This window comes from Amblyomma maculatum, chromosome 1 (assembly GCF_055883805.1).
Source record: "Amblyomma maculatum isolate TAMU_Amacu chromosome 1, ASM5588380v1, whole genome shotgun sequence".
Classification (NCBI taxonomy): Eukaryota; Metazoa; Arthropoda; class Arachnida; order Ixodida; family Ixodidae; genus Amblyomma; species Amblyomma maculatum.
The window spans coordinates 350,439,179-350,467,015 of record NC_139344.1 but is presented as its reverse complement, the minus strand read 5'-3'; the positions used below and the strand labels follow the sequence as shown (position 1 = coordinate 350,467,015).

Here is a 27,837-nt window from a genome sequence, read left to right as displayed (position 1 = left end):
ATTTCCAAGTGATAAAAAACAGAAACACATCAAAGCGGCATAACATATGTCAAACTCAGATCCTCGTCTTTTTCGTACTGAAACATCTCTTTTTTTTTTTCAATAAAAATGAACAGAAACAAGTACAGAAACTGTGTTCAAGGTTCTGCTTCTAATGCATGAGCGGTGGAATAAACAGCCAAGCAAAGAGGCATTCACCTTATTGCGCTGACTACCGCAGCTCTGACACGCGTAACGATCGATATCGACCAGAGCATGAAGAAATCAAAAATCGTTTCAGGCGGTGTCCGTGGGGGCTTTCTGAGAATTGCCTAGTCACGGAAGCAGAAACGCCTTGTTTCAGGTTAAAGGCTGTTGTATTTATAAGAGATTGAAAATTACAAAAGGAATTTTTTGGCTTTCCTTTTAAGTCGCGCTTACCTACACATTCTCTTGCAAAGCTTGTCACTGCTGCGTGTTTGATACGTGTTGATACTCATGTGATAAATGTGCTACGTGTTTAAAGAACGAATTTTTTTACTACAAAGTTCTTGTGAACGCTGTGTAGCTTTCCTTTCTAGCCCTATAGCAGCGCTCACGTAGACAATAATCAGTAACAACCTCTTTATAACACAATCTACTCCACCTTGGAGGACTGCATTAAGACACATTGGACATGCATTAAGTGCTCGGATGGAGCAGAATGAGTAAGGAAAATCGGGAGGCTAACAGAGTGGAATAAACAACCTTTCGTAGCACTCACAACCTTGCGCACGAGTACATTCAGGACACACACATGCTCACGTAGGTAAGCATTGTGTCAGTTCACAATGCTTCATTGTGAATTGTCTTTATTGTATTCCTAAAGTAGTTAAAAAATTACGTTCATTTGAGCAGTTTTAATGTGCAGGGGTGCATTCCTCGGCTATTCTTCATCTCCCTTGTTCACATGTGTTTCACCGCCCCTCCCTTCGTCTGTTCTCACTCTCTAAGCGAAAAGTCCTGAAAATAAAACACACGCGCGGAGGCATATCTTTTAATGGAATCCAAATCCATGCTTGGTATAGGGGCAGTTAAGCCTAGCACTGAGGCTGTTTGCGCCGACGCGAGCACACGATGGTCTTTCACTTTTAGGTGACCCGCAAGTCGCAATAGCTTAATTTCAATTACTGCAGTTTAAACAACTCCTGATATACTTATAATTCCACTCTCATTATACTCTAATCAGGCCGCAGAAAAGATAAAAGCAAAGCTTACTGACAACGAACAGAATGTGTGTAAATATGCGTTCAATTCATTTTCGGAGGGAAGTGAACATGATCCACGAGTTGGGTAATCAACATGCAGTTCCGAGCGGTAGACTTAACTCACCCTCTTGAATCAGCGACTGGCATCTGGTAGTTGATACTTGGTAGTAGGCGCATGGTAGTAATAAGGTTCTTGCTCATTTTTATTTGCGAAGATAATATCTTAGTTTGTAGCATCAGAAGTTGATGCCTTAACTTCCTCCCTTCTTTCGTGGTTGCGTTAACGTCTTCCCAGCAGCAGTAGCAGCAGCTGCAAAAATGAGCCTTAAGGGGTGAAGTGGCGATAAAATAAATTTAAATACCTTCTTGCAAGTCAGAGCTCATGACATTTTCCGCGGAACGGATTGAATACTACTTATTTTGGAGTAGGGGGTGGTGTATCCTAGTCTCTGGCGTTAGCCGGTGATGCTGCGGGTGTATTTCGCCATGTATTTTGTGTTTTTTTTTTACACCGTACATAAGCCCCATTTTCTTTGAAGAGGCCTGTTTGCAATTAAAAAGCGATGCCCTATCGTTTCAGAAGGGTACAATGTTTTAGGGAAACGCTAGGGTGGAGTTGTTTTGTAATAAAGGAGTCAAATGAGTTTTCTTAGTTAAGACCACGTTTACGGTTACTGTTAGTTTTTGTTTTTGCAGAGATCTGATCACATTCTTGTTAAACGAAAGTCTTCACACACTTCTGCAATGTCGTCTGCTTCGTATGGAGCTTTTTTGATTATTATTACGCAAGCTTGCCATAAGGCATATTATAAAAACCTATGTAAATTATTTTCCGTAAGAAACCGGAGAAGACTCCTGCTCTTATCGTTGTCGGAGAGCCATTTGGAGAAGTCCTCTTCCCTTGTTGCGGTTAGTCCCACTTCCTACAGAATATGTATCCTTGAGGCCCTTGTCCCTCCACAAGTCCGCAGCAGGTGGCGAACATCCACTTCTGCTGCTGGTGTGGAACACTTCGGGCATGGGGGGGGTCCGATGCCTTCTTGAGATTCCTATTGGCATGTTACCGACGGGGTAAGGACCGCCCCAGCTCTTATCCGTCTAAGGGAAACCTCCTCCAATCTCGTTAAGTTATGAGGGAGGGGGAAAGTACACGAGGGAGTGAGGGCACATGTACTTTTCCAGATCCTAAGAAGGGAACAGCGGAGCGGGCATCAAAAGGGAGCCTGGTGGAGGGTGCATTAGCGTTTGGAACTTCGTGTGTGAGGTGGTCTACTTTTCTCTGCTCAGCTTTCCCAGCATCGTCATGTGTCCAATGTATCTGGATGCATATCTTTGTTTTCTTATTGAGTGCGTGGATTTCCTGGGTTACACATAGTGTCTTTGTCACTTTCTTCAGTTGTTTTATGGCGGCTAAGGAGTCTGTATAGATGGGGGCTTCTATTATGGAGTCTATTTTATTTATGGCCTCCATAGCATCGCGGATTGCATAAAGTTCCATCACAAGCGGGCCCGGGTATTCTGATACATATTCATTATGTACTTCTAGATCACTGCGTGTTGGGTTAGTAGTTGCTGTTCTACCGCCATTTTCTATAATCGATGCGTCCGTATATGCAATACAGGTTCCTGGAAGTACATCAACCAGATTTCGAGATGCCTGCTTTTCTTTACGACGAAGCAGAGAAGTCTTGTTTGTCGTAATAGTCGTGAATTCCCACGAAAGGGGGTCAGCCATTGATGGTGTTTGAACTGTCACTTCGTCATATAAGGATGCTATGGGCACAACCTACTTTCGCTTCATATTCCTTGTTGCCTCTCGTTGTTTAATTAATTCTGTCAACGCATTCAACTGTGCAAGTTCTTGGAGAATGGGGATAGGGGTAAGTTTTGGTAAGGCCGTGAATGTGCGCATTGCGTTTCTATTTATTGTTTCCAATTCCGTCCACTGCCTCTTCGTGAGTCATTGGAAATGGGATTGGTATAGTATCCTCGGCTGTAACATCGATTGTATAAGATGTCCTACCATGTCCGCTCGAGTTCCTCCTCCCCTAGACTAAATGCGTTTTATCAAGTTTAAGGAAGTCGCAGCTACTTTTTTGACCTTATGGAGCCATTGAGTTCCTTTGCCAGATTTGTATAATTTTTAGGCCAAGAACTCTCAACTCGTTCACCTCTTGCAATGCCTGATTTCCAAACTTTAGGCTGAATTTTTGCGTTGCCAATTGTTTTCTTCCATTCTTGTTTGCAAAATGAATGTAGCTGGACTTTTGAGGTGACAGTTCCAGAGCTGCACCGCTCTTTCTGTGGCCCCACTTCGCTGATGCGCACTGTCCGTTTATCTGCACATTAAATGCACTCAACAGAGCTACTGCGCACTGGCGGCGCAAAACAAAATAATAATTGGTAGTGCACGAATTGCATAATTCCTTTACTTGACTGTCGTCATTCTTCTTACCGTCCACGCCGAAAGCAGAGCTCCCCTGGAGAGATAAGGCGGCCACTCATGCCGTCACCACGTTTCGTACTTGTCCCTGCGAGACCATTCAGCAGCAGAATCGACATAGCAATCAGTTCGTTATGACGACACAGTGCAAACAATGAAAACGTCCAGGCGTTCAGTCGCCGTCTAACGTCGGCTAACTAGAGTCGAAATGTGCCAAGATTCCATGGAAATACACACTGGGAGGTTTTCTGGGTGGTCACTCGGATAGCAATTAAATTTCGCACTCCACCGTACTGTTTCCAGCTATTCTAAATGTATATATATATATATATATATATATATATATATATATATATATATATATATATATAGTTTAACAAAACTTGAAGTTGGGCTAGATGGTGCATTGTAATTTGACTGAAGATGAAGCGCACGGGAAGACGCACACAAGAGAAGAAGACACAGGACACGCGCGTGTCTTGTGTCTTCTTCTCTTGTGTGCGTCTTCCCGTGCGCTTCATCTTCAGTCAAAATATATATATATATATACATACGTCTTCAAACTGGCTCGAGTTTTGTATTCCGCCGACATTCGTTAGGCCTCACTGTTCACCTCCTGCCTTCCTACTCATCGTGTTGACAAACAGGGACCACACGTCTGATGGGGTGGTAAAGCCTTCAAGTTGCCATGTTATAATCAAGCTGTCCGGCGTGAGTTTTTAACAAGAGGTACAACCCTTATCTTTCCTGTTCATCTTTAAGCAATGGCATCTAATTTGTACATGTAGACACATTGCGCGCGCGTTGCAATTTTATTGCACAAGTTGCTTTTTGAAACATTTTTAAAAAGCTAAATGAAGCGACATTCCAGCAATCCAAAGATGAAAAAAAAAATCAACTGGAACGTATCGTTCTGTCACCTGATTCTTCCTTTTAAAATAGCGCATCGAAACTAGCGCTATAGGCTCTCTGAATTTCATGCTGGGTTTATTGCCTTAATCACCTTTCTATCATCACGCGGCCAAGAGCGACATTTATTTCGCTTCCCCAGTAGGTTATTTGCAATTCACGCATAAAAGCATATTCATCTGGGCCTCTGCTTCTCTAAATGCGCATATAATTCCATATCTATGCATATCTATGTATCTTCAGAAATTTCGAAACAACACACTTATTTCTGCAGCTCCAAATTTTCTCACCGAAGTTCAAGACTGCACAGAGCACCTCGAAATAACAAATATATTTTTATCTACAGTAATCGGCTGGGCCGTTGGCCAGGTCTTAAAGGATATTTTCTGGCTTAGGTAAGAATTAGACATATTCCTGGGCAAGAAAAAAAAATCGTGGGGGTTTAAGCACGACTTGAACCTAATGATAGAACGAGCGAAAGCTCTGAGTGTTGCAGCAAATTTTTCTGCGGATACCTGGATTTAACGTGCTGCCGTAACAACGTCTGAACGAAGCTTCTGTCCTATAGCAATCGCTGTTGTCGTTCGCCTCAACAAACTACAGAGTTATCTGTCTTCTTCATCTTCTCCTTCTTCTTCTTCTTTTACATCTTCTTCTCCTTTTCCTATTTCTTCTTTTGCTTCTTCTTCTTCTTCCTCTTTTCCTCCTTCTTCTTCTTTCCGCCTCCAACTCCTGTCCCAGCTCTCAGTCTATACCACTTGACTGTGGCAAAGGCAACGGCGCGCACGGTGCCACGGTGCCAAGCCAATGGCTTGAGAACCTAGCGCAGTGTAGCTTTCGCTGCCAAAAAAAGAAGAGTGGAGATTTCTTAAGGAACATGGCGAGCCCTTGGAGAAGGGCCCAAAGCGCCAAGGACACTTCTCTTCCATGAACTTTTCTGTTACTGAGAAAGCGAGTGTCCTTGCATGCTGCAGTTTTCACTTTGAACGACTGCGATAAAGCACACCCCTGATGTCATTCATGTCTTACACAAGAAGCGCGTCCTTGCGAACAGTCATTGCCTGTTCGCGCAAACGTGCACTTGTCATCCTGGCGGCGCTTATCGCATCCAGACGAGTCTGTTTGTATTTCCGGACACTCGACCCAGAATGTTTCCCGTGCCCAGACACGACACGAGCGCGGCGCGCGACGATTGCGTCGAGTGTTTTCATGTCCAGCGCCAACCGCGGGCTGGCTCCAAGTGACGTCAGCACAGCCAAGCGTTTCTGGGAACGCCGAGGTCGCAATCGCATTCGCGGCCTCTTCCGCATGCCTCACTCTCTGCAGCCATTGCCTCATGCGCGAGGTGAGATAGTAATAAATTGCATCATTCATCAAAACTAAAAAAACCTCGCCAAGCACCACAACCCGGTTGCTTGTAGTCGTATATACTACCGAGTTCGCGTCAGAAAATTTGCAAGTCAGGAAGTGGCTTCGCGCAAGCGTGGCCACGCATTTATCACTCGTGCATAAATCCAAACGCTAATCGAAGGTTCTTAACCACATATACTATAGAAAATAAATAACATGGCAAGTTTCCAATGCACCGGTCTTTTTTCTTGTTCGTTCTGCATGGTCTCGGCAGACTTTCACAACTCTGTTGAGTCTCAATCGCTTCCCTTTTCTAAACCAGTGTACTTTCTGGCAGAGAAAACCACCGGCGGCTTGAAGGTAAAGCATTCTTGTTTTTCAATCTTTATTTAAAGAAATAAATTGATTATTTAGGATCACTAGAGCTTTGTAGCAAATACCATTCCATTTCAATTGTGTTCCTGCATTTGGTTTCGAGATTTGAGATTTACTTTTCAAAAAGAACGCGCTGGGCTATAGAGACGCCACACTAAATTTACAGAAATTTAACTGCAACTCTTAGCAGCTAGCATGCTATCGAACCTGCCGACCTAAACAGTTCAGCTCATAATTTAAGTTGCCGTCCTTTGTGTCGTAGATTGTAGACGTCACGGCATTTTCCCTTCTTCTGTACCGAAATACTGGAATCCATGGTCCTTTAAAATGTTCTAATGCTTCATACAGCTGAATTTTCCTGATTGATTTTTGCTGAACAAAATAATATTTAATAAAAAGAGAAGTGCCATGCAATCTCTCTATCACTGAAAATGCAAGCAGCGTTTCTTTCACAATAGAGACTATTCGTGCATGGAAAGCATGCATCTTAAAGCATGCATCTTAAGCTGGTGCCAGGCTGTGTTGGAGGATTTTTGTGTATGCTTATAGGGGGAGAGAGAGGAGCTCAGCTTCTCTGGTTGCTGTAATGCTTAAGGATGAGTGTGTATATTAATGATTCTGGGAGTGATGGTTTTGGTATTATCAAGCTTTGTTCTTCGCCTGCGAATTCCCGGCCAGCTGTCCTAATCTCTCAACTTGCTGGTCGTGTGCTAACAGCACAAGGCGAATGCCCTAGAGTGCTTGTTGCGGAGAAGGAATCGTGGCTCGGCGTAGAGATGGTTCAATGTGGGGATGTGTTTCGTGGAACAGTGCCGAAGGAGCCTCTACCTCAAAGACCTTCTCTTATCCTGTATCATCCACACACACAAAAAACAAAAACAAAAACGCAGACGCTTGCGTCTGCTGCTGCAGAAGCAGACGCTTGGAGGCTGTGGATTCTGCCCGAAATGCGTCATCTTTAGACCCACTTTCGCTCCGTTTCGGAAAGCCCCGACTCAACGGGGAAACAATCACCCATCCACTTCCCCACTTTTCCATTGGGCAGAGTGTTCTGTTCAGATCAAACTTGCAAGACCAGCAATGCGCCTGACTGAGCGTTCGCCAGATAGCGACAGCCGCCAGAGCTAGTCAATGGTTGCGGACACATCGATACCAACTGCCCGCCAGTCTTACATTGAATAAATATTTTCCTCCTGTTCCTTCCCCGTAGGTATCAGGAGGTTTAACTCCCGAAGTCTGGCCGCATTTGTTAGGAATCTTGGCGAAAGATATGCCGCCTTTTTCATCCGCTCTGAAGACTATGCACTTTTGCCCTTTGTGGAACGAAGCTGTTTTCCCTTACGTGGCGCTTTTCCGAACATCGCTTTGGTCAGCCTCTCGACTTCATTTTTCCTCCCATAAAAGGTCAATAACTTTTTCTAGTGCCGCTTCATAATTCGTATGCAAATGGCTTGCTTTGGCCATATATTATGCAAGATACAGCGAGGAAATTCGACCACTTTGTCAGTTTCCCGAAATTCCTACTCAAGGCTCAGTTCACGAATGCGAAGCATTCGCGTTGGAATGCTCACCATATGAAGGTTGATAGATGGAGACCTGCGGTCCGCGTCTGCTTGGCAAGCCTGTAGATAGCGCCACTCGAGACATAACTAATCGTATGGACTCTACTGATCCAACTCAAGCTCTGTCCTTGCATGAAGAACGGAAATATGCACATAGAGTTCTCGCCCCTTCTCAGGCTGACAGCGACAGCAGTGCAGCATGCCGGCAGACGAGCCATTGTACCTAGTACCCAATCTACTTGAACAGCGCGTGACATGTTACTCAATAAACCCGCTGATCTATAGGCTCGAGGCGCCCCTGAAAATAACAAGTGAACGCAAGAGAAATTGGGAAAGTTATTCTCCTACTCTATGGCGACGTTAACATCGGTAAAAGTCCTACGCAGCAATGTCTATGCATACTTTAGAATTTACTCTTGCTTTGCTATCATAACTCTATTGGGGCCCTCTTTACATTACAACTAGTTAGCCATGAAATTTGGAGACGCCTGCTTCTGCAAAAAAGAGCCATGGCTAGCCTTGGCCGCGCAGAGACATTATACTGTCAACCAAGATCCGTATAACTCGGGCTATGGTCTTTCCAGTTGTGATGTATGGATGCGAGAGTTGGACTGTGAAGGAGGCTGACCGCCGAAGAATTGACGCGTTTGAATATTGTGGAGCTGGCGGAGACTGTTGAGATTTCCTTGGACGGCCAGGAGATCAAATCAGTCGATATTGTCGCCCATAAACCCTGACTACTCATTGGAGGGTCAAATTCTAAAGTTAAAGCTCAGCTACTTTGGTCATCTGATGAGAAGAGAGGAGTCGCTGGAGAAAGATTTGATGTTGGGAAAGGTTGAGGGTCACCGGAGAAGGAGTATGCAGTGAACGCGATGGTTAGATGACATCCTCGAGGCGCTGCCGATGAAGTTATGTGATGTTAGGAAGATTGTGAGAGACCGGAAAACGTGGCGTGATATGGTTCATAGGGTCGCGAAGATTCGGACACGACTGCACAGCTGAACTGAACTGAGGTAGCTTTATCGAGATGTGTTCATGAATGCGACCTTACATCCTACAGGCCCTACGTCACGCATGCCCCCTGCATATTCGCCCTGAAGAAATGTTTTCACAACCACCACCACCACGGCGAAAGACTGCGACCAGTAGATGATATGCGATGCGGGCAACTTGAGAAGCAATATCACTGTTTAATACCAGCATCCAGCTGCGCTAGCGAGCTGACCTGTGGAAAGGCGACACTTCGTCTCATTTCTGTGTTGACACGGAACGGCGCAGAAACGCTGGCGCCTGCACGTCGCGCCGGCTACTTCTTGCCACATACTAAAAGAAAGTGGATGGACCTTACCTTCTAGCGCTGTCGAAACCACGCGAATTAGCGCCATATGTCGAGCTGTGCAGGCGAGAAACTTCCGCGATAAAAAACGCGGCGTCCGTGTTTACTATTGACGCCTTCGTCGCGGTCTCGTTGCGTAGGCGGCATGCTGAATGGAAGCCGCTGCGTACGCTCGTCCGCCGATAACTGGGCTAGTGCAGAGTCGGCGCGCGATACGGCGCTGCCAAGGAGAAGAGGCGCGTGGCACGAGCCGTGCTCTTTGAAGACTGCGAGTATGTCCAGGAATTCCCCATACTGACATACCCGTGGTTAAAGGGCAAAGCTACCAAGGGGTGTATAGGTGTATGTTTATAGAAATTAATGCCTAAAAGAGACATTGTGGTGGAAAGGAGCCAAGGGGGGGGGGGGGGGGGGGGGGGGCTGCCGAGTAATTTCGACCACCTGGGGATCTTTAGCGTGCACTGATATTGCACAGCATACGGACGCCTCTCCGTTTCGCCTCCATCACAGCGTAGCTCGCTCAGTCTTCTCAACCAAGCCTAAATCTTCTAAGTACTTATATAGCGCGTTCCTAATTTTACTCTGAGTTGAACGTGTATTCCAAGCCCCCCAAAATCTCGGCTTTCTTATACGAAGGCCAAAATGGAGGGCGTGGCATCAAACGGATCTTTTGTGTGGTGCAGCTTGCGTTAAAAACAGAAGCGAAAAAAAAAATGGTGAGCAGTTCTACACAATGATGAACAGCTTCATGTGTGAATGCCTTTCCTTTCATTTTAGTACGGATGGTGTTTCTAAGATATGAAAACGTGCAAATGTAACTCTTGAGTAGGTGATCATATACAGACTCATGCGCCGAGAAAACACACTGCCGATATTAAACTCGCCTATGTTCATTGATAACAATACGCATCATCACTTATGGTTTTGTGAATGTTTCAAAAGATATTCAAACTAAATTTTCAATGCTAACGAAGTCTCCATTTTGTCTCTTACGTCTAACTTCCCTGCTCAAAATTGAAGCACCGAATTTTTAGAATTCTCTTGACGAAGCAAACCATCGTTCCATGTCGTCTAACACTGGTCGTCAGCTCGTATGGCTCGCAGATGTACGCAGGAGAAAACGAGTCAGTCGTCAACTACGTTTCAGGCTGCCGTGCTTCACAGCGTATACTAGAAGAGCGTTCAAAACAGGAAGGGGTAATCGATAGCAGATGGGCAGCTGCAGAGAGGAAGTCCAAATATAAGTACCGAGGCTGAACTCTATCGCGTCTATATAATCCCACGCCCCCTCCCCACTATTGTAGCGACCCCAAGGTGACTTCAACATGTTTGGCGCGTAGTAGGGGTTTCCTGCCAGGTTTTTCGGACGAAATTATGCGCACGTGCTGAAAGTGCAGCTATGGAGAACCATGCCGCATCTGGCAGCAAGCGAAACACATGGCTGAAGTTGGTGCCAGGCCGCCGGAACATATGATCACACCCGCCTCGAAGGCTTTCGAGATATCCAATGCGTTGTAATTCGTATCTAATATGGGAAGGGTTTCGTTCCGCTTTTCGGTGAGCACATCGCTGACTGCTGGCTATTGCTGGAATCAAGCGATAGCTTTTTTACGCAATAACAGCAGCAGCAACTGCCATCAGACCATAGGTTATGCTTTATTTCGTTCGTATTTCAGCCAAATGCTTCGTGCAATGTCAGTTCCCATCTGCGCTGCAGCCAAAAGTCACAACTGGAGCCTTATGCTGGCGTCACAAAGAAACAAAAATAACCGCAACCAGGACACCTTTGGCCTGATCTTTCTGCATGTGTGTAAAAAATTCAGAAATAGCGCAAAAGTTGAAGCATGGCATGATCGCTATGCCTATCATGCTGTTTTGATTTTCTCTCCGTACCGGCTAAATGCGTAGCTGTTATATATAAACACAAGGAATTGTTTTATTGTGCACATGTTAATCAGATAGTTAAGTCGAATAACCTGTTAACTGGAACCCCTGCATTGACTGTATTTAGCAGTGTTTATATGAAAAGTACGCCACTCTTAACCAAAGTATGCTATAAATGGAAACATCAGCAACGACTGCACATTACTACATCAAACATTAACCGGACATGAAATGTCAGCAAACAAATGCACAATCTTATAAAAAACAGTGTCAAGATGTTCAATAAGGGGTACGAGGGTGAGGGGGAAGCAACAAGCACAGCCACGGCGCCTCAAACATGAATTCGAGTATTGAAAGCGAACTGATATCATCCCCACAATGGTGGTGGATTGGTGTGGACGCGTAATAGAAGTGGATGACGTCATTTATTGATCATTTCAAACTTCTATAGCGGTTTCACCCAGAGAGCGGGTAGAGAGGCTATTCGCGGAAGATGTCTTTTTCTTAACACATTCGTAAAGCCGTTGCAAACCAGAAATCATATGTTCTGAAACCATTGTTCGTTTTAAAGTTACAATGTTTTACAAATACACAGTGACTCTTTACATGACGGCACAGGCTGGCAGTCCCGCCCCGTGACAAACGGCTGTGTGCGACATGGTAAAGGCATCAAACAGACGGAGTCTTTAAATCTGCGAGTACCATCTTACACCTGCCATTCAGATTTATGCTTAAGTGTATATTTCAGCTGAAGCTACTTCGTCGAAATCCTTAAAAAAGGTGGCTTCAGCGGCAATGTTGACTGCGGATCGTAATGACGGCGTTGATATATCGAAGAATACAGGCCCCGGAGCGAGCCAAAGGACTAAGCTTGTGTTCCTGCTGCTACTAAGAGCAAAACACGGAATACGGAGTAGACGAAGGAACAGAGAGCGCGCCCTTGAACAGAGCAAAGTACCCACGTCTGCCGGCGAGCACACGGCGTAGGCACCCTGAACTCAGCAGGCGGTAGCCAGACATCCAAGCGCTGAACGGGGCCCCAACCAGGGTCAAAGATCCTCACCTGGGTGCCATACGTAGAGGGCAAGGAGGAAAGGTCACGGACGGCGGAAGTCCGACCAGCAGTCAGCCGCCGCCGGAACAGTACAATGGCCGAAAAACGATCGAACCTGGACGCGGCCGAGGGGTCAGTCGTGTGGGGCCAAATTTAGGGTCCGCCAGAGTCTGCAAAGGTGAGAGGTCAGCGGTGGGGAGGGTCGGACGAGGCCGTTCGAAAAGGAGCAGGAGCTTGGGGAGAGAGGTCACAAACTCTGCAGCGCCCGCTCCCGGCCTTCGCCCTGCCGCCTGCCCAGAGGCCCCCGCTACAGAAAAAAATGGGGGCATAGTGGGCTGGGAGCGACGACCGTGCGCGATAACAGGAAAAGCAAAATGAGAAAGTATCGTCACTTCCAGCTGAGGATAACGAAAAATTGCGGATTTAATATGGAAGCATGAAACTAGCCATAGCTTGTCCTCGCCTTCATTCACTGGGTTGCCCTTTCGATTTTGTCGACCCCGCTGTACGGTAGCCGGGTTCCCGCTTCAATGTCAAGGTACGACCGACGACTCTGCGAGCGCCGGTTGGGCGAGGAGGACGGGGAAGAAGCAGTGCCTCGTAGTAAAAACTGGTATGAGGAGCGGCTTGCTTTCGGCGGCGAAGTAGGGGAGAGGAGGCGCTCTTAAAGGAGAGAAAAGCAAATGTACGTGGGGAGGAGAGAGCATAGGTGTGTGAGAGAGAAATGACGCTATAGGCGAGGGCGCGATTACTCCGAGAGCATCTGGTGCGGGGACCGAGCAGCAGCAGCAGCAGCCAGTAGTTGCTTTCTCGATCGTACCGCCAACGGCTCTGGGAGCTCATCGAGAGACAGTCAGTCAGTCGCAGCAGTTCTCGCACGTGCGCGCTTGCGGGGTCGGTCGCCCGAGTGTCGTCCGTTGCAAGTGGCGTGCGCTGCGCGCGCGCCGTGCTTCCTTTTAGCGCGAGCTTTACCATTTTTTTTTTATTTCCTTCGCACTGCTTTATATTGTTTTTGTTTTTTTCTAATTTCCTTTGAGCGTTTGTCAGTGTCTGCGGACCTGTGGTGATAGTGGCAATTCGCTGCGTATACGGTTGCTGCATCGGAACTTACCACTTTTAAAACAAGAAGCTGCGAATCGAACAAGTAATCTGTGTGAATTGGATTACACGGGAACTTTTCGCATCGACTGCACACCTCTGAGAAAGGTGGGTTGACACTTCCTGTGTTGTTGTTTTTTTTTTTTTTTTTCTAAGGCTAGAGGAACTGTTGCCGATAGTTTGCAATTTATCGCTTGTCTTCTCTCGCTCCTGAAGATTACGCATTTTTTCCCCAGAGACTTTCACTGGCATGTTCACACAAAGCTGTAACATGAGGTTAAGAAGGAAAGCACTTTGAGCAGCGCTTACTTCCCTTTTTCACTTTATAGCATCAAGCGCGAAGACTTCATGTAAATGATGAGCGCGACACCTTAAAATCCGTGCTCGCGACCTCATCGTCCAAGTGAGAGCTTTTGAAAGAATATTTAAAGTACCCTTTTTCACATCATTTCGTTTTTTTTTTTTATTTACTTGCTCAAAAGTATCCCTCTCCTCAACTTTGGACGCTTAACACCCAAGTATTTCCACACACACAAAAGCGGCACTTAAGATGGCAACCCATGCAATCGATCAGCAGAGGTTATCAAGGGTCAACATCCAGCCGAGTTTTATTGCTCTCCAAAGAGCTGTTTACCTTCTATACCCCTTCGCTTTCTCAAGCTATTTATTTCCACCATTGAATTTATTGCCGGTGTTCTATTTTAATTTGTATTATTTTTATACACGAAGTTTTTTCGTGGTTTTAGACACAAAGTTCTACGATATCACTTACAGCACTACGAAGAAAATGCTTCGTAGTTCTTCTATGTATGAGGAATCTTGTTGTGGCATCTGCATGCAGTAATCTTAGTGCAATAATTTCAGCTATTAGTGCAGAGGAACACGTACAACGTCTTTCTGTAAGGCGGGCTCAACCCTTCTTGCAGCCGCCGATGAACTGTAAAATACTCGCTAAAATAAATGCGCTCAGGCGGAAGTGCCCATACCAAGCGACAGATATTCCTTTGCACATGGACTTAGAGGGGCCGACTGATACATTTTCGTCAAATCGGAATTGTGTACGGTAACACTCTGGGGTCTTGAAAAAATTTTATCCACGAAGCTGAGTGTGCGGTACAGATTTACAAACCCTGGTTAAGGTGCAGACAGGCAAGGCATTCAGTCACTGCTTTATTTCGCTCACTGCATCGGGGCGTAGTACGGAGTTGGAAGCCGCAGCAAAAAAGATCCCCAAATACGCACAAATATATTCGCACTTACGGTCGGCTTCTATGTAGTCGAAACTCCGGCTATCAGGACTGACCGGCTCGCCTAAAGGAAACTTCATTACCTAGCACGCCAGCATCGAATAGTGATGACAGCAGTTGTTGTGAACGTATAACTTGACCGTTACCATTTATTTTGTACGTCTTCTTTCTTTTTTATTTTTTTTTTCATTGCGGCGTTTCAGAGGCGATGCAGTGCGACATAACCTTAACAGGTCTCTTTAACGAACTCGACGGGCTTAAAAGAATTTGATTCTGTAGAGCTTCCAAGGAAAGCGCGGGGAGTCATTTTGTGCTAGAGTTCAAAATAGTGAAGTGAACGCTAAAAAAAAGCTTCGACAGCATTCAGGATTTCGTGAATTCTGCAGTTAAGGTGCCAAATCAGTACGTCACCAAAGTATGCCTCTGAATTGCGAAGGTTGCACTACAGTCGTTTGAATTCTGTACAATTCTTAAAATGGTTTGCTCGTTCTGGATGCCGATAATAAAATGACGCGTCTCTCTGTTTATTTTTAATTTTTATAGTGCAATTCTTAGCGCATTTGATGGGCATACAACTTATTTCTTTAGAATAAGAGCTAGTTTACTGATTACATCAAATGTCATTTCTATTAGCGCTTGTTTCCAATAATTATCAGCGACAGAATATGTCCGAGCTTGTGAATATCATTTGTGCAACACTCTCCGCGGCCCCGTTTTCAAGAATTTGTTTTCTGCACGCTTTCCTAGACGGGCTGTCTGGAAGTCTGGCAACGAATGACGTCTTCATTGCACGGAAAATTCCAACGTTTGCTTTGTATTTGCGTCAAAAGAAAGTTTAAAAGCTGAAACAAGATAAATATATCAGCAATAAAACGTACCTCAAGTACCCTCCAGCAATCCGATTGTTCCTTTACACTATGCTATTACTCTCTGCGCTATGCGGGGAGACACCTATTGCACAAGGAAAAAAAAAACTACGGAGAAATAACTTTAAGAAATCGGGAACACGCTCCAGTACATGTAGTTGCCAGCTGAGGCACTCGATCTTACAAACAGCTGCAGCATGAACAAAGGGAAACCTCCTTTCTATCAAGGGAATCATTTTTTTTTTTTTTCGTCTCGGGTCTTATGTGTGGCACCAGTGCGCTGCGCGATATGTTAACTTATCTCCGTGCAGAAAGACATGTCTGCGATTGTGACGTGGCTTATGTGTAGGCCTGCACTAACCCGCTTTTCAAAATGCTGAGTAGGAGCAATGAATCCCTATATAATACAAAAAGCTTCATTATATTCGTATCGGCAAAACGCTTTTAACACCATGAACCTCCAAAGTAAATAAAAATATCTGCGCTGGTAAGAATTTGATTCGTCCTTTCAAGCCGTACCTCGCAACGATCTCCCCACGCGCTTCGTAGAAAACGCGCTCTTATGTCCCATAGTAGCAAGACCACACAGTCACATATTTGATAATGCCTATACATTATTGTAAAGCACATCTGTCTTTCACGACGTTTGTAAGAAGCGCATATGTTCGGCAGCTCAAGTGCTAGCTGTAGCGTCATGGGGTGACTTTTTCAATAATTCTGCAGCAATATTCGGCAGCCTTCCGAAATGGCTACGCTACTGAAATCAGTTTACACCGTCCAGCAGCGAAGACCTTCCAAACTATCGTGTGCTCCACTTTGAGATCATTCGTTATCTTTGAGTCTAAATACATGCAAATATATAAATATATGACTAAATATATGCAGGAACGCACATTCATAAATATGTCTCGTAAAACGTTACCCCATGCTTCTTCAGGCATAGAGACCGCGGTAGCACAGTGCGTAGAGAAAGGTCATGTGGAATTGAATGCTGCTCTGACGGCGGACAAATATTTTGTACAAATTCTTGGACATTCCCTGACTTCACAAATGTTGTTTGATTAACGTCGAAGTACCGACTCAATATTCAGACAATTTTGACGAGAACTATAGTTTCTGGCCGCCAGTCGCCATTTTTACTATTCCGGAGGGTCAAAGCCTAGCAAAACCGTCTAACGCTTTTGTCATAGCCCTGATTGACTAAATCTTTCGTGAGGTCAAAGCAGCGGGTAAATCCAAGTCAGTCCGTTGTAGCGGCTCCAACGCACGATTTTACCTAACGGGTCTTCTAAATTCTCCAACGAGCAAGAAGAATGATGAAGCCTACAACTGACCAAGAACTCTTCTAGTGCTTACTTTGACACTAAAAAAAAAAAAAAAAAAAAAAAAAAAAGGAAAAGTCATCGGAACGGAATTGAGCCGATTGTGTTTGAACCAGGTACTCTGATTTATTTTTATTCTTTATTTACAATACTGCTAGCCCTAAGGTGGGAGCCACGGCAGGGTAGGATTGACAACAGTGAACGTCATAATAGCAAAATTAATAATAAAATTATGTCTAAAAGGATAAAATACATGAAACAGTAGACACATGAATGGAATTACAAGACATTAAAACGTGACAGTAAATGACAATGACCAAACTTCACACACTAAGTTCAATGAACGCCTGAGATTGCTTCATGTCTTCCACTTCAACCCACTCACCATCAAGGCCGTTCACTCCACAACTTCGGTGGCTGAGCTTCTTAAGCCCTGAGCCACCACCGCCAGTACTTTCGCTCGATTTAACCGGGATTAAGTATAGGTTAAACCCGTGGCCTCCACGATCAAGCGCTTTGTTGCACCGGCGCTGATCGCGGAGGCCATGGGGTTAAAACTCCGTCGTTAGACATGGCGGCTCCCAGTACTGCTGAAACTGTAGCGCAGCTGGGCGGCCATAGCCAAATAGAGTTCATGAAACAGCGCGTTCGCACGGTGTTGGAATTCTAGCCGAAAGTATCTGCCTTTTTTTTACGTCGCATGCATATTAAACCTATGTTTTTTTTTTTAATGTTGCTGCATTGAAACACCAGTTCTCATGCACGCGACACACGCGTTTCAAAATCAAGTCACTGAAACAGGCGGCAAGGCAAGTTGCTAGCTCCCAGAGAAATTTATGGAGCCCCAACGCAGTGCTTGTATGGTTAGGGGTTAGACTCCTAAACCTAAGGACAAACGTTCAGTCACTTTCTGTCTTCATGGAGGCCGAAAGCAAGGCGCCAGTTTACTGCGCGATGTCAATACACATTAAAGAACACCAGGGGCTTATTTAACCTCCACTGCAGCGTCCCCCGTATTCGCTTTGGGACGTTGTACCCCATAAAATCAAACCATTTGATTTGTCCATTCTCAAGCCACTGTCAGTGCCGCAGAGTCTCACCTGACAGCGACCCCGAAGCAAGCTTTCGACTTCTTTCCCGTACAATTCGCAGATGGCGTCGTGCTAGCTGCGACAACTGACTTGCGAGATAAGCACCCCAGTAGCCTGCTCAGTGGTAAGTGAAAAAGACGCTTCATTTGGCGAGATTTCATGCTAGTTGGAGCCTGTGGTCGTGTTGCACGTGGTACAATGGCTTTTATCGTAAACAAAAAACTAAACCACTTTAAATTATTAAGTTTCTGCTGCGGCTGATTTGACCTAATTGTTTCGTTGTTGTTCATATGACTTTCGCTGCGCATCTTCTACGGGGCGATCGTTTTTTGCAAATTTCTTTTTGCTCTTTCCTACGAGCAGCGCTGCGTGTAGGAGATCGCACTGTGACACAAAAATACGCGTCATCTCTTACTGCTGCCATTTTATGTCGTAATACCCATTCCGACGGTATATACGCAGGTGCCTTGAAGATGTAATCAATGCCGAATACTAAAGATTTTTTTTCCCACAATGTATTTCGCAAAAAAATGCATTTAATTCTGTCCTCCGTTTTTCACGATAACGTGCACAGCTCGACAAGGCATGTAGTAGGGCTAATTTGTTTTGGTTTAGCATAAATATCGCGCATAGCCCAGGAACAAAAAAGAAGAGACTCGACATGAGCGCTACTAACAAGAGATGTATTGCACGCGGAGAAGTTCCATCCGGAAAGATCAAATTTTCTTCGTCGTCGCTTGTCTGCACCTTCCGTATTTTCTAGTGGCCGCGTCCTAAAACATGCTTGTTCTTGGTTGATGCGCTTTTTTTTTTTTCATTTGTGTTGTTCCGCGTGCAATAGAACGTCAGTTGTTAGCAGCGCTCATGCCGTGTGCCTTCTTTTTGCCCTGTTCTGAGCGAAAATTTCAGTAATTGCATACAGTTCATTTCGACAGAAAGCGAACTCATCCGTTGATGGAGGCCGTGAGAAATAGAGTGAAAACTTTACTGTATGATGGGACAGTGCTCATGAGACACAACTAAAGTCTTTACAATTGTGTTGCAAATAAAGCCCTCTTTATTTTTCTCACGAGAGAAAGAAAATTTCTCAGTAGGGAAACAAGAGCCACGCACCATGAGAGGTGCACTGCAAGACATTTCGTTCTTGCTTACTTTGATGCTGTACACTGCTCTTTTAGGGCCCTTTTTTTTTTTAATTGTGCACCACCCTTTATCCACACAGAGAACAATGACTTACTACGGAATGATATCATTTGGAATGGTGTGTTATGTGTTTAGGTACACCGAAGCCGCACTTTGCCTAACGGGGGACGCGGCAGTGGAAACCTATACGCGTTTCATCATATATCCGCGCCAACTAAATGCTGTCGCTGTCTCCGGTACGCGATCCCGTGACCTCGTGTTCATCTGGCATAGTCAGCTGGCACGACTTCCTAACAGGAAGGGAGTGGCTCAAAGGCAGATGATTATGTTTTCGCTTTTCCGCTTAGGCTGATGTAGTCGCATCACGTTACACGCCCTCAACCCGGAAGTGAGGAGCCAATTAACTCTGCGCATAAAAAATAACAAAAAAAAAAAAAGACTTCGCGCCGTTTCTTCTTCCTCGCCTCCGTTATGTGTTCCCGGTTTTGCCGTCAAACACTGGTTAGTTGAGTCGGAGTCGTGCAGCTTTTTGTACAAAGCCCAAAGGCGTTTCCCGGATGGTACCCGGGGTACGTGGTACGCCTGTTTTGTATTTCAGCTGTAACGAATAACACTGGCGCAGTTCGTTCAAGTCTGGTATTAACGCTTCACAGCCCCCGCTTTCACAAATGAACGCATATGAGGTACGCATAAGGGAAAAATAAACAATTGTGGAGCAGGGGGCGGCAGAAAGTTAGGTGGGCGGATGAGATTAAGAAGTTCAGGGGTCAGGTGGATGCAGCTAGCACAGAACCGGATAAGTGGAGAAATATGGGAGAGGCCTTCGCCCTGCAGTGGGTATAATCAGGCTGATGATGATGACGATGATGATGATGATGATATAGCCAAACTCATTGGGTTTCGTCAAGAAAGGTTACTATATGTATAGGGAAACAGGGTGCCGTAGATATGCACGAAAACTGGGTAGGTCGGGGAGAGAAAAATATTATTCAGCTATGACCAATTTAGACAGAAGAGCGGGATTACTCACAAGATTGAATGTACATTTCTCTCTCTGCAACAGCCTGAACGGGCTAACAGTATTTGGAAATAAATTATAATAATAAACATGCACTCAATGCGCGTGAAAAAAAAAAAAAAGTGAATGCAGGCATCTGCCACAAAGCTGGAATGACAGGTGTAGGTGAACAGGGAACGCTGCCCGATAGAGATTACTACCCAGCCTCAACATAGTGTGTACGTGTAACCATATCTTCATGCGCTTTAGCATTACAGTTATCTTTAACGAATAGCTAGGGGTGTTTTTTTTTTTTACTTTTTTTTTTCGCCAACTCCTGCTGCACTCCTACACAATGAACAATGTGGAAGGCTTCCAGAGCATCTGCAATCCATCATTCTTACCACCAAGAGTTTAAGCAATGCGCTGTATGTCAGCATTGCATTTGTAGCGAAACATGAAATACATTTTGAGAACAGCTTCACGTTATGCTTTCAGTACAATTTAAGCTGTGTAAGTAGTTTTCGCATTTATCAGCCATATACCTGCGCGCATACCTCATCGCGTACGTCTTTAGTGTGAATGCCTTATTTTTCTTAAGTAATCCTAATTAACTTTCCTTCAGAACTAAGTACAAGGATTTCAATAGACAGGGTAGATCCGTTCGAGGAACAGTTAGCAGCTGTGAAATTCAGACCAGACTTGCGCGCCGGCATGCGAAAAACATCGCGCCTCATTTCATTCTGCCCACGTCAGTGAGACGTGGCTTGAAGGAAAGCAGGGAGAATCTTTCTCGGTACTACTCTGCAAAACACTGCTTCGAGCGAGATCCTCTCCGCTTATGCCGGCATTGATAATGATGTTTACGACCTTTCGTGTTACTTTTAAATTCCCCTACTGTGGAACGCAGTGACATTTACTTCAATACTAGCTGCGGCCTCGCTCAGTGCCTTGATGTCAACAGAAATATAGGGAAAGTCACTGTGGATTGCCATTAACACAGAACTTTGCTGTAAGGTTAACTGTTTTGAAGCAGTGTGGTGTGAGATGAATGGAAGCTACCAAGAAAAGCATATGTAGATAGCCAATTAGTAAAACGATTGTCCTGAAGTGTAGCATAAGCATGGGTTCAGCCACAGCATAAGGAACCTATATGCAATATGCAAGAGAACGACTTGCAAGGCAGCTAACGTGCAGGTTTTGGCCTCTGGATGTTCCGCGTTCCCGCTGTGCCTATGAAGTGCCTATGAAGGCATGAGGTTACTGCAAAGTGAATTTGCAGCGGCTCGCAAGACGGCTCGCTTCATTTCTATGAAGAATTAAAAATAGCCAGCGCGCAAACCGCTTCCCAGTAGAGCACATCCTCAGTGCCAACAGCTCTAGCTTCCCCCGTGTGATTCACAGTAGATGTTTCGTGCCTCAAGTACACATACTCATGGATCTCGGATAATACCAGCCATGAGCCGTGTGAATTCTACTGTGATGAGGAATGTCACCAGGAAATTAAATTTAATTGATTAAAAAAAAGATGTTCGTAACGCAGTTAGCTGCAGCGTTATTCCGCACTCTTTCGCAAACTCCAATTCGTGTTGAGTATAGTTAGCCGCTATCAGAATGGAAGGCATTTTTTCATTCGAGCACTTTCCAGCTACCCATAGTGGACTGGATGAACGTAGTTCAGATACAATTATTACGTCAGAGTATTTTTGCTGTCCGAGAGATAAGGAAAGAAGAAACTGTATAGAATTCACCATGAGAATATACCTGGCACTGTGTCTGGCGCCTAACTATAGTGCTGTCAGCACTTTATGTGCAGCACAAGGAGCACACTAGTCAAACTTAAGGTTACGCGAGAAGCCTGGCAGCTTGAGCTTTTTCTATACCCGTGGTATTGTGCAAACCTTGGAACGTACGCATATGTGTATTTTCTGAGATTCCATGCTGCTATATAATCACGTTAGAAAACAAAAGTGGGGGACTATACACACAGTCAGCCGTTGGGGCCTTCTGTGCAGTGTGCTGGTCAAGTAACGACAAGAAATATTGCAAAACCGCACCCTTCTGTTTTCTGAAGGCATTGCAAACGAAACCCCTGCAGTGGCGAGAAGAAAGTCGCGAACATGTGCAAAGCTATATTCTATTACAAATAAAGAAAAACGTTAAACGTTATGCAAATGAAAGAACTAGGACTGACAAAATGTGAAAAGAAGACATGGAGTGTTCAGCTAGTTGGCTTCTGATCATTATAGAACAACGAAGGAAACAAGAAGAAGCGCACACTCCCGCATCACTGAATTAAAACTGAGAAGACGTCATGCTTCCGAACAACAGTTGAAACTTCTCTCAACAACAAAAAGAAAAGCAGTGAAAAGATCTCAAAGGTCAGCGCAGACATGCGACAAACGTGGCCAGTAATTTGACAGTTCGTTGAAGGTCTATGTGACCTTTTTTTGTACGTGTACGTTTTTTTGTTCAGAGGGAGGCGTTTATATTCCTCTGCGAGACCGACACTGTAAGGTGTAAGAGCACACGGTGTATCAACGTTAAAGGAAGAGTTCAGGGCATAAACATCCCTTTTGTCCCGTGAATTTAGAGGGTATACACTGCCTAAATTAACTTTGGCTATTAGCTAAGTCTCTCGGTGGGCGTTGAACACTTATCGCACTGTTTTAGTTCGTCTTTATGCTCGGATATCCACCGTTGTGTAGACGCACGTGTTGACACAAAGTTGAAAGGCCTTATTTCATCCGTCGTCGCATTGCTTCCCTGTGTTTAAAAGGACACCGATTGACGAATCGAAGCTGGCCTATATCGACGGTGTGTAGAATTGGCCTGAAAAAGGCGCTCTCAACAACTGCAGAGAGTTAATAAACTAGAAAAAAAAGCGCATTTTTAAAGATGTCGTCATCACTGGCTGACTTCACAAGTATTCTGCATGCGTCAATGCTGAACTTTTTGCACGGATATTTGAGGTCATGTTACGCCCCATTCACTTCAGAACGGCTGCTTGCCTTCTGGATGAAGATATCATGAGTTCGAAGTGCGTGGAAGAAAAAGAAATGAGATTTAAATTACCTTACCTTTATATGGTGTTGTTTTGTTTTGTTTTCTGCTGAACAAATGCACGGCTAGGAAGAGCCAGATAATCAGTTTTTTTCCCCCTAAAATCAATAATCGAATGAAGCTTTCCTGAGTCTCTCTTCAGTCGAGAAGAAGGTCAGCGTCAACTGGCTTTTCGATAGGTGAGATACGAAACAAAAAGATGAACGCTGCTCTCCCGGCGTTGTACCATATTTTTTTTTTCTTGCTTAGAGATAATACGCTTTCGGCATATGCAGCCTCCTGACGAAGCACCAGGTTTCTAATCGCTATCTTTTTTGAACGAATTGCAGCACTCCGCGATTAGCGCATGGTTATCAAACTTTATTATCAGCGAATAATATCTTTGTCTTGTTGTAGTTGGTCTGCTTACAATGCAGCCTACTGCTTTGCGTTCTGCATGGCAGAGGAAAGAATGCGTCTCTGCTTTTGGTTCTTCACCTACCGTGTGTTACAATTACTTTTTCAATGATTCCGAAATTTGTCTGTCTATCATGGAGCAGCTAACCCACGTGGTGAAATGAATACATATCCTTGCTATCATCACGGCCACCGAGGTTAAGCAAACTGGTGATAGGAAGGGTACAGTTACGTGTTTACCTTTGTAGATGACATTCAAACAGACTGCAATTTTTCAAAAGTAACCTGAACTACACACAGCAGACTGGGCTTCCAAACAATACTGCAACGTATGAAATCTTGGTGATGGTGAGAACTTTGCCAGTTGTCTCCTTTCGAAACCACCTTTATTCAGCACAATGTTAGATGCTGCAACTTCTGTTCTTATGATGCGAAGCGTCTTTATATACTCCATTTTTAAATAGTCATAGGTGTTATTCTGCTTTCGTGTGAATACGTTCGAGAGAGCTGTATAAAGACCCAAAACACACCCCTGATTGCTGTATGGTGAGACGTTACGACACTCACTCAGTCGGAGTGTTATATTGGCTCGATGTCTCAAGTACAGCTGTTACGCCTTTCCTATTAATATGGATTATTAGGATGGTACATCCATTATCTCATTGACCAAACTTTGCTTTGTCCAGATTCAAATCTCAATTTGCTGACAGTTGCCCAGCAACGGAGAACTACCTACTTTTGCTGCTGTCAGCAATTAGCAGTCTCAAATAGCAAAGCTCTCTTTCCTCAGCTTAAGGGGCTTATTCTGCAGAGTCGACAAGCACGGGTGAGCTATGAAAAATAAAAAATATGTGGCAAAGTTCCAAGCCCGACAACAACAACAAAAAAATGCTCTTGATTCTCCCTTTAGGTTCAGTTGCATAGAAGGCCTTTCCCGCTTCAAGAACAGGCAAGCCTTCTTACTCTTTTTTTTTATGCATTTTACTCTTTGTAATGAGCAAGCGGGGTCTGTACTTAATTTACAACACGTTCTTGCCCTTTACGGATTTACTGGGCTCAGCAAGTATTGAAAATAAAACTCGTGCGCAAGGACTAAAGGCAGGCTAAGGTCGCGTAAGCCTCACTGATACAAATCGAACAGACAACAAGCGCTCCGCCACTCCTATGGCTACTGTAAGCCTAGCAACTGTTTTGTATAATATTCTTCTGTGTAAACTCTTCAATATAAGTTCATGAAAGAGATTAAATATTCCTAATTTTACCACAACCTACTACTACACGATTCCAGCGTTTAGCTACACTATAGGCACACTCGTCGGAAGGTTGATAACACCCCGGGCGATGTCCATTTATCACTCGCCTGTCTATAGGTCGTTACTCCTCCTTCAGGTGACCTTCAAACGCGCACTAGTGGGCGGCGTTGGGAACCTCTCTTTGCAGTCCTGTTGCTATACTCCTCTCGTTGACCGCAACCAAGCGAGGCAAAGGAACAAAGCTGGGTCAACGGGTTGCCGTGCCGCCTCCGTCCAAAAACCAGCTCTGTCCGACTTCTTTTCGCTGAGCTGAACAAGCGTGCCATAAATTCAAGGCATCGAACGCCGCAGTGGGCGGACGGCTCGGGTGCAGTGACTCTACACTGCAGAGGGCTACCTCCGTGGAACGCTTTTTTTTTTTTTTGCAATGGGCAGCGCTTAGAATACCAGGAAAGTTTTGCAATCAACGTTCGACATGACCCGAGGCAACCAATATAGCCGACGCTCTAATTAGAAGCTAATGAATATTCATCAGCTGGCCATGACACCTACAGGTCGATGTCCATTTTGCTGGACTACGTAGTTTTGAAGCCGCGTCCCACGCACGTTTAATTTTCCTTTTCCAGGCAAATCTTAAGCGAAATGATGAATACGAAAGACCATGGTGGCCTGGTAGGCTGTTTCACGAATAGCAAGCCATTACCATCATTTTCTGTTTTTCTTTATATGAGCGAACGTGTTTTAATGGTGTTACATTTAAAACAGCAGTTCGTAACTGATTACGTCAGGAATCAGCAGCATTTATTTCTGTAGGTGCATAAGTGTGCTGTGCACTGTCAAGTGTCGTTACTTTCATAGAGGAAACCTTTGTTATTTTTGCAGGCATACATATCCGAGATTAATTAATATTCCTTACCGAAGCAAAGGTAACAAGGCATATTACCGAAATGAATATGCCTTGCTTCGGTAAGGCATAGTTCACAAGGGTAAAAGAATGTCTACTTCCGCGAATGCAGTTAGAAGTGTTATTTTATGTTTATAACGTCACGGGCGCCAACATCGCTGGTCTGCTTATGTATCTACACATGCAAGAGGTCTAACACTCAGTCATGTGAGGCGGTAACTGTTTTGTTACTACACGCCAGAGGTGCTGCGCAATAAACACGGAAAGCAAATTGAAATTAGAATTAGCTTCATTTGCAGGAAGTTGCAAATGCAGTTATTTGTCTCACGAAAAGCGTACTTCATCGGAGAAGAACAATAGGAGGTTAAATAACGAGTTCACAGTATTGTCACCGTAGTTTTGCGCCCAAGCACCAATGATTTTGAATCAATTTCCTCCGGTTATCGTAAGTGTGCCCACTTCAACGCTCCGCGTTCTGTTTAGCTCATCGCAATTTCAGTTAATTGCACGCTTAGTTCCGTAGCATGCTTGTCGAGCCGGAAATAATACATCCGGTGACGTCGAACGATCCACGAAAATAGAAAAAGACTCTTTACTATAGGTCATAAAAAACTCTTGCGTCGAGAAAGAGAATAACATACAATGTGGCATGCAGAGAAGAACTGCCTAAATAAATGTTTCCTGTGAAATCCACATTCAGCGAACGCTATGATGGCTCTGGACTCCGTGTTCGTCTCTGGAACTCCGCTATAATGAATCCCGAGAAAAAAAAAAAAAAACCATATGGTCTGGCGCGCCTACAAGTTGTCTTAAGACATAAACATCGATCGAATTCAGAGGCGGAGGCCTGCAGGGGTAAAAAGAAAGCTCGGATATTCCGCAGTGAGTCACGGCATACTAACGTATGCAGTGGAAACCTGCAAAAAGTGCAGAATGCGCCAGTAACGTGAAGAGGGTGGATAAATCAGTGGTCGCGATTTGAACAGGTCTTAGTGATGCGACAGCAAACTGTCTTTATGTCCATTGCACTAAATTTGTCACAACAGCATACTTTTGGACGGACTCATGAATGTGAAGTCGATTTCTGCCTATAGTTATTTCATACATTATACGGCAATGGTGGATGAGATCGTATAGTGTCCAATCCAGCCACTTGAGATTCAGTTTCTGTGTCAAGTTTGCGTACCTGGGCCGTCCACGGTGCTATTTTTTTTTCCTTTATCCAGAGCACAAAAAGAACAACGCGTTATTCTCCTATCTACTGTAACACCGCCCACTGCCTTTTGCATTATTGCACGTAATCTAGCAGAGGCAGTGGAGATCAGGGCTTCATATTGGAGTTCCAAGAAAACTCCAGAGAATATGAGAGTGGCACTCTCTTTCTCTTTCTCGCAAGTGATGAGCGCCTTAACGGGGAGCTGCGCATGTAGCTTATCTGACCGCTCAGCGGCATTGTTTGCTCGCGCGATATTCTGTTTTCTTCCGGGTGGCGTGCATGTCTCTCCATGCGCCTTTGTTTGCCGTTGTGAAACGCGCAGTTCATAATGCCAGTCTTGTAAGTTCTTTGAACGCCTTGGCGCGGACAGTAGGAGGACTGCGGGAGCAGCCTGTAACGATCGATAATGCTGTTGAACGGGGCGGGGCGGTGCTGATTTTTGAAGTTTTCTCCTTTGCATCTTATGACCGTTTTTCTGATAAGCAGCGATAGTAACAACTCGTTTTTTCATAGTTCTTATATAAAGTCAACATCTGCGGAATTAATTGCAATCTCGCGATTTTCATTTCATCCTCATTTATGACGTGGGCTGATATTCAGACGAAGCCAAATCTAAACTTCTGGTTTGCGCGTCTTGTCGCCACGCCTTTTCCATTCTTCATAAACATAAAGCAGCGAGCAAAGCAGCAATGGGGGCTAGTCGGTTTACCATTTCAAGAATTTTCGCGCTGCGATATACACAGATACACAAGAAAACAGGAACCACGTACACTGGACAACAAAAATAAAGCAGCAGCTTCATTTTTGGAGTCTTGTTTAGTCAATGACCTGAACGGCGTCTACAAGAACGTGGAAGAAGCTGGATCAAAATGTTTGAACGCCCTCTGGCTGCTAACCAGAGCTGAAGAGAAATACCTCGCGTATATCTTTAGGTACTTTTTCAAGCAAACGTTTACAGAGTTTAAGTGTTCTCGAATCGAACCCTGCCAGTAACGCCCGCTGCTCAGGATTGGCGGTCCTTCCTTCCTGTCGCCGTTCATCACTTTACCTTGATAAATTCTTGCTAAGCTGTTCTTCGTCTTAGGCTGCGCGGAGTAAA

At 44.7% G+C, this 27,837-nt stretch overlaps 1 protein-coding gene and 1 long non-coding RNA gene across 2 annotated transcripts in view; one reads left to right on the top strand and one right to left on the bottom strand.

Moving 5' to 3' along the window:
* Positions 1-15,512, bottom strand: part of LOC146207743 (uncharacterized) — a 95,155-nt gene extending 79,643 nt beyond the window's left edge. The window contains exons 1-2 of the long non-coding RNA XR_014704195.1: positions 15,366-15,512; positions 3,682-3,757 (exon numbers count right to left, since the gene is read on the bottom strand). This is a non-coding gene — a long non-coding RNA (uncharacterized LOC146207743). The remainder of the gene's footprint in view (positions 1-3,681; positions 3,758-15,365) is intronic.
* LOC146207742 (cytochrome P450 302a1, mitochondrial-like) overlaps positions 12,950-27,837 on the top strand; it is a 79,309-nt gene continuing 64,421 nt past the window's right edge. The window contains exons 1-2 of the mRNA XM_084590176.1: positions 12,950-13,348; positions 17,828-17,890. The gene's annotated coding sequence lies outside the window, so the exon portion shown is untranslated. The remainder of the gene's footprint in view (positions 13,349-17,827; positions 17,891-27,837) is intronic.